Here is a 7,500-nt window from a genome sequence, read left to right as displayed (position 1 = left end):
CTTCCATTTCCTCTTGTATGATATTTCTATGATTCCAATTGCATTATTGCTTTGTCACTTGTATAATAGGGATCCCTTTCTATTCCTTTCTCTCTTCTTCCCTCTTAATATAGATATATACGCGTATGTGTGGTGCGTGCGGAGCATATGTGTGTGTGTGTGCGTGTGCGAGTGTGTGTGTTATGCAAGGGTGTGTGTATATATATATATATATATATATAAAATAATAATAATAATAATAATTATTAGTATTATAATATAATAATAATAATAATAATAATAATTAATAATAATAATAATAATAATAATAATAATAATATACTAATAATAATAAAATAATAATAGTAGTAATAATAATGATTTATTATTATCATTAATAATAATAATAATAAAAATAAAAATAATAATAATAATATAATAATAATATTTATTTATTATTATGTAATTTTTGTGATCTAGATAAATGTTTATTATATATTTTATTGTTTTATATGGTATAGATTCTGTCTATCATTGTTTGAATTACATAATAGTGGTTTTTCTCTAATTCATATATATATATATATATATATATATATATATATATATATATATATATATATGTATATGTCAAATAAAATGAGACTGCAAATCCAAAGCAGTGTAAAATTTCTAAGACATTTTTATAAAGAGAAGGGTTAGTCTTACAGCTGTTTCAGGGTATAAAAGGTATATCATCATCAGAGACGACATGAAAGGGTAAAATAGAAGGAAATAGGAGTGTTCAATACAAGAAGTTATTTTCGAACAAAGAGTCTAACTGCAGTCCTACCCTAGCTCCTACACAGCCTTACCTGCATTTTGGATCTTCTGGATACTAAAATATCTCTCCTTCTGGATATTAAGAACCTTCCGGTCCGGAGAGCAAGGTGTCGTCATTCCACTTTTTCCTCCTTTGTACGGCCACACCTCGAATACTACTGCCCCATGTGGTCTTCCCATACAAAACAAAACATCTCGAAAATTGAATCACTCCAGAGAGCATTCACTAAACGAATTAAGGGCATGACTGATCTCGATTACTGGGACTACCTTAAAGCTTTAAAACTCTACTCTCTCCAGCGCCTCCGCGAGCGGTATATCATTTGCACGATATGGAGAATATACCCCCTGCATTGTCCAAACGACCTGAACATTAGCTTCAAGTTTCTTCCAAGGCTGAGACTAGGGGCCTGTGTCCCGTGCCCAATTCAGGATCACAACATAGGTACACTGCGACACAATTTATTTTCCTCAATAGGCCCTGCCCTGTTTAACATTATCCCAAAACTGATCAAAGAGGAAAAGGATCCCATGATCCCATGAATCTGGACAAATTTCTTCAAAGAATATCAGATTAGCCACCCATAACTGGATACAACGCACTCAACAAGAACTCACTACTTTAATGGACCATGAGACCACAGAACTTGACTTAAAAAGGGTTTAGATAATCCTATCAGGTGGTGCTATTAAGTTAGACATGGCCTGGATAAATCTTCATCGAAAACATATCTAAGTTTAAATATATATATATGTATAATATATATATATTATATATATATATATATAATATATATATATATATATATTATATATATATATATATATATATATATATATTATTTTATAGAAAGAGCTTCTGTCAAAATAAGTCTTGGCATTTATACTTATTCTGACAGCAAGCTTCCTGATGATTTTATTTGAATGAAACAGTTCTAGTCCTGTAGAAGCTCCTTCTATAAAATAAATTATTTTACTCTGCTATGTATTGAGTACCTTATTTACTGTGGTTAACCCCGACTCAACCCGGGACCTACATATATATATGATTGATTCTAGTTTCAGCTTATGAGCTGTGGCCATGCTGGGGCACCGCCATTTATATATATATATATATATATACACAATATTCCTAAAAAAGAATTTTATTGATTGCGGCTTCGAAGTTTCGGCCAGTTGAGCCTTCACCGATGATGGCTTGACCGGCTGCAACTTCGGAGTCACTGTTAATAATATTCTTTATTAAAGGATAATAAATTTGTATTCTACAAAAAGTATAGAGTAACCCGTCAGAGTTGTTTTTACCGTAACTGAACAGGAGATGGAATAACTGAAAATAAGAGATGGAATGTGCATTAGATTTCATTGAATACAACACATGTTTCGACCTGTCGTTCCGGGTCTCATCGAGTACATCATTGAAAAATTCGCACTTGAGATTTCTTTTGCCGGCTTGCTTATCGCTATATGGAGTAAATTTACGGATAACAGCTGATAACCTAAACTTTAGGTTACCTGACGGTGCTTTACTCATCATCTATTTTTACATTTCGTATAAATTTTCCATTAAGTAGTATTAATAATGATAAGGACATTTTTCACATCCATAATTTTAGTCAACAGACGTTTACAGCATCATTTCGGTACCTACACGTGTTTCATCTGCCGCAATGTCTCACTGTTGGATATGCAACCGAGCATCATGTTGGGTGCAGTTTCATCACGTTTTTCACCCTCTGCCGTTTCGAAGGAAAACTGAAAGAATCAACAAACTGAATTAATAAAGTGTTTTGTGGGAGATAAGGCTGTTACTATTGATAGTCGTAGGAATCTTGACCTAGGGTTTATCTCTACTAAATGTAGTATGTGATGTGAAACATAGTGCTAAAAATAGGTCACGGTTGGTTTGAATGTATTAACTCTTTTACTCTTTTATTGTTTTACTTGTTTCAGTTATTTGACTGAGGCCATGCTGAAGCACCGCCTTTAGTCGAGCAAATCTTTGTCTTATTCTTTGTAAACCTAGTACTGATTCTATCGGTCTCTTTTGCCGAACCGCTAAGTTGCTGGGACGTAAATACAGCAGCATCGGTTGTCAAGCGATGTTGAGGGGACAAACACAGACATGCAAACGTATAACACACACACACACACACACACACACATATATATATATATATATATATACTCATATATACGACAGGCTTCTTTCAGTTTCCGTCTACCAAATCCTATCAAAAGACTATGGTCGGCCTGAGGCTAGAGAACACATGCCCAAGGTGCCACCTGTGGGACTGAACCCAGAACCATGTGGTTTGCAAACAAGCTACTTACCCCACAGCCACTCCTACGCCTATCTTTAATACATAAAGTTTAATATTAAGGAGAAGATGAAAGACATTGTTAAACTAGGCGGTGTTTAAATTCAGAACATAAAGAACCAGGGAAATTTGCCGCTAAGCATTTTGTTTGGCGCATTCATGGTTCTGGCAGTTCACCGCCTTAAAGGTAAGAATAATATTTCTTTCTACTATATGCACAGGGCCTGAAATGTTTGGAGGCGAAATCTATTCGATTGCATCAAACTCAGAGCTCAACAGATAGGGAAAGTCGAACTCGGCGAAACTGAAGCGTAAAGCCGGAAGAAGTGTCGCTAAGTGTTCTATCCGGCGCAGTAAAGATCCTGTCAATTCGCTACAGCGAGATGATGATAATACTATTAGTTTGAAATTTTGGCACAAACGAGTAATTTCAGGGGAAGGTGTTAAGTCGACTGCATAGATCCCATTGTTGAACTGGTACTATTTTATCAACTTCGAAACGATAAAAGGCAAAGTCAACCACAGCGGCTTTTGAACTCAAAATGTGAAAACAGACGAAACATCTCTAAGCATTTCACCCTTCGCGCTAACGATTCTGCCATCGTGCAGACTTTATGATGACGATTATATTTGTTTTAAATTTTGGTACAAGGCCAGAAGGTTTTGAGGGGAGGGTAAAATCGATAACATCGAACCCAAGACTTGATTGGTACTTATTTTATCGAGTCCAAAAGGATAAAAGACAAAATTGACCTTTAGCGGAATTTGAACTCAGAATGTAAAGAGATACGAAATGCCGCTAAGCATTTTGTCCGGCTTCGTAACGATTCTACCAGCTCACCGATTTAAGATGCTTTTGATGATGATTAGATTGTTTTCAAAGGAATTCAGTTCAAACACTTGCTTGGTGCTTATACGCATTGTTCGAATGCTATCTGTATCCTTACCTAACCAGATTCATCGAAATTTAAATGATCTCCACCAAGAACTGAACGAAAAGCGACGAAGAGAAAATGAAATAGATTTCAGCCTCTAATCCGCAACTCTAGAAGTTTCTGTACTTAATATACCCCATTCATTAAACTGGAAGATTTCGTACAAAGTTTTCATATAAAATTTCCATAATCCGTGACTAATCACTTCACATTATCATTAAGCATTTGGATACATAGATCATTTAGTTATAATTAAATTCGGATCATTAGTAAGTGTTGGATGTATTTGCATCAATATCTCATTAATATTGAATTATGACATTGCCCTTAAAATAGATTTCCTGCATCGGTGCAAAGCCATAAAATTTGCGGGAGAATAAATGAATAGTATTTATTTTATTGTAAACGGAAGGATGAAAAAAAAATGCAATTTCGATCCCGGTTAGTGTTTGATTGACAATGTTAACTAAACTATTAAAAATAAATAAAATTGTAGCGTGAAGGTGTTTAGAAGCCATTTAAGAACACGCAAAAACCATTAAATTCACTTTATTTAAATTTAATTTTGTTAAAATATTTTCGTCGCTCTGAGACCGCGACCTGTTCACTGACAAAATTCTATGCTGCATCTGTACACTCACACACACACACACATACACACACACACACAGACACACACACACACAGACACACACACACACAGACACACACACACACACACACACACACACACACACACACACACACACACACACACACACACATACGGCGAAAATATTTTGACAAGATAAATTTAAATGCTGAAGTAAATCTAACGGTTTTTGTGTGTATTTAACTGGCTTATAAACACCTTCCACACTCCAATTGTTTTAGTTTCAGCACACGATCTCAGATTAGGTCACTTGCCATGTAAGTACATAAATAAATACATAAGCCCTAAGACCCATAGAACTGGATATCCTGTTTCCATGGAAAAAAGACTCATAGGGCCGGTTTTCCGGTTCCAGTAGCGTATATATTTCCTATTAAACGCCGGTCTGACACAGGATTACTTATTTTCGCTTTGTCAGCTTAATGAACTGAGACAACATGAAATGAAATGTTCTGCTCCAGAACACGTCGCGTTGCCCGGTGCTGGAATCGAAATCATAATCTTACGAAACACTTAGCCACACTCCGCGATATCTCAGTTCCCATGGCATATAAGAGACAAAGATCACGGCATTTCTTCTAAACGCGTGGTCAGTCCATCGCAGGTTTAGTCCTTTACGACTAAGCGGACTGGTGCAACATGAAATGAAGTGCTTTGTTCAAGAACACAATGCACTGCCTGATCCGAGTATCGAAATCACGATCCTGGAACGAATATACTTCGAAACTTTACCATCATTCCCATTCGCCTTACCCAGTAGTCGCCATCTTGTTGTAGCTGATCTTTGTTTGATTGACCGAAAGATTAACCCAATAATAAATCGAGTTTTTAAATGATTAAGGAACTGACGAATAAATAACAAAAATGTAATAAAAAAAACAATGCGTGTGTTTATTATTGGTGTTATGAACCTCCCGAGATGCAACATAATAATATGAAAAATGTCATTAACAATATTCGTTTCAAATTTTGGCACAAGGCCAGCACATTCTGGGCAGAGGGTAAGCTAATCACTTCGACATTAGTGCTTTATTAGTACTTACTTTATCGACCCGAAAATATGAAATATAAAGTCGACTTCGGCGGAATTTGAACTCAGAACACCAAAAAAAAAAAAAAAAATTCGGTGAAATAACGCAAAGTATTTTGCCCGGCACTCTAAAGAGATTCGGTCAGCTCACCGCTTGAAATTGCATGTATATTGGTTTCAAATTTTTGTACGAGGTTGTAGTGTCAGTGTGAAGCCTTCTTACATTGTAGGAGGCCCCAGGCTGATACCCGACTTAGTATTTGGCCGTCCTGAAAAAGTTGTAGTCGTCGAAGTGACCTGCACTCTAACAATACAGTCAGCTCACAGCTTCAAATTTTATGCATATTGGTTTCAAATTTTGACACAAGTCCAGCAGTTTTGGGACTACATCTTCACCCGAGCTCAATTGGTACGTATTTCATTGACCTCAAGACGTGAAAAACCAAAGTCGACCTCGGTAGAATTTCAACTCTGAACGTAATTAGTCCCACACAGGGACGATCGAGCATCTTATAGGCGCAGGAGTGGCTTTGTGATAAGTAGCTTGCTTACCAACTACATGGTTCCGGGTTCATTCCCACTGCGTGGCACCTTGGGCATGTGTCTTCTACTATAGACTCCGGCCGACCAAAGCCTTGTTTGGATTTGGTAAATGGAAACTGAAAGAAGCCCGTCGTATATATGTATATATATATATATGTATGTGTGTGTGTGTATATGTTTGTGTGTCTGTGTTTGCCCTCCCCCCAACATCGCTTGATAAACGATGCTGGTGTGTTTACATCCCTGTAACTTAGCGTTTCGGCAAAACAGATCGATAGAATAAGTACTGGGAGGCTTCCAAAGAATGAAGCCTGGGGTCGATTTGCTCGACTAAAGACGTTGCTCCAGCATGGTCGCAATCAAATTAGTGAAACAAGTAAAAGATTAAAAGAATCATAGTGCATGGTATAAAAAGGAACTGACAGCAGAATTTTCATCCGGAATGCATCTTTGTACTAAATTACTTTGTCCTCACTTCTTGTTAATCTTGCTCTGAATTTCCTTATACATCTGGTGAATTTGAACGGAAACAAGGAATTTACAAATACTATCAACAAACAATGGACGGTCTTCTCTTTAAACTATTGTTCTAAAAACAAACAAAGAAAAGAAAAAAAGAAAAGAAAATAGAAGCTACATAGGAACTAGACATCACGCACTAGCAAACCTTTCTGTATAATGTCTAATGAAGTCTCTTCTGCAACAACAACAACAACAACAACAATATCAATTACTATGGCCGCAAGAAGTAGTAGTAGTAGTAGTTGTAGAGCAGGTATAATGATGATGATGCTGGTGATGATGATAATAATAATAATAATTATTATTATTATAAGAGTTTTAGTAATGATGACAACGATGAAAAAAGTATGGTAGCCCAATAAACGTTATAGATGATTGATTAGTACTTTTGCTGATGAGAGGACGACGGCGTCGACGGTGTTGGTGTGGGTGGCGACGGCGCCGACGGCGGTGGCGGCCTCGGGGACGATGACGACGATAGCGACGATGACAACGATGACGATGCTCACCATGATGATGGTGATCATGATGATGATGATGAAGATGATGATGATGATTATGATGATGATTATGATGATGATTATGATGGTGGTGATGATGATGATTGCACCGAAGAGGTGATGTCGATAGACAAGAAAAGTGAAACTGATGAGGAAATACAAAATTACAAAAGATAATGAAACAAAAAACAACAAC

This window comes from Octopus sinensis, linkage group LG6 (genome assembly GCF_006345805.1).
Source record: "Octopus sinensis linkage group LG6, ASM634580v1, whole genome shotgun sequence".
Lineage (NCBI taxonomy): Eukaryota > Metazoa > Mollusca > Cephalopoda > Octopoda > Octopodidae > Octopus > Octopus sinensis.
This window is presented reverse-complemented; position numbering follows the sequence as displayed.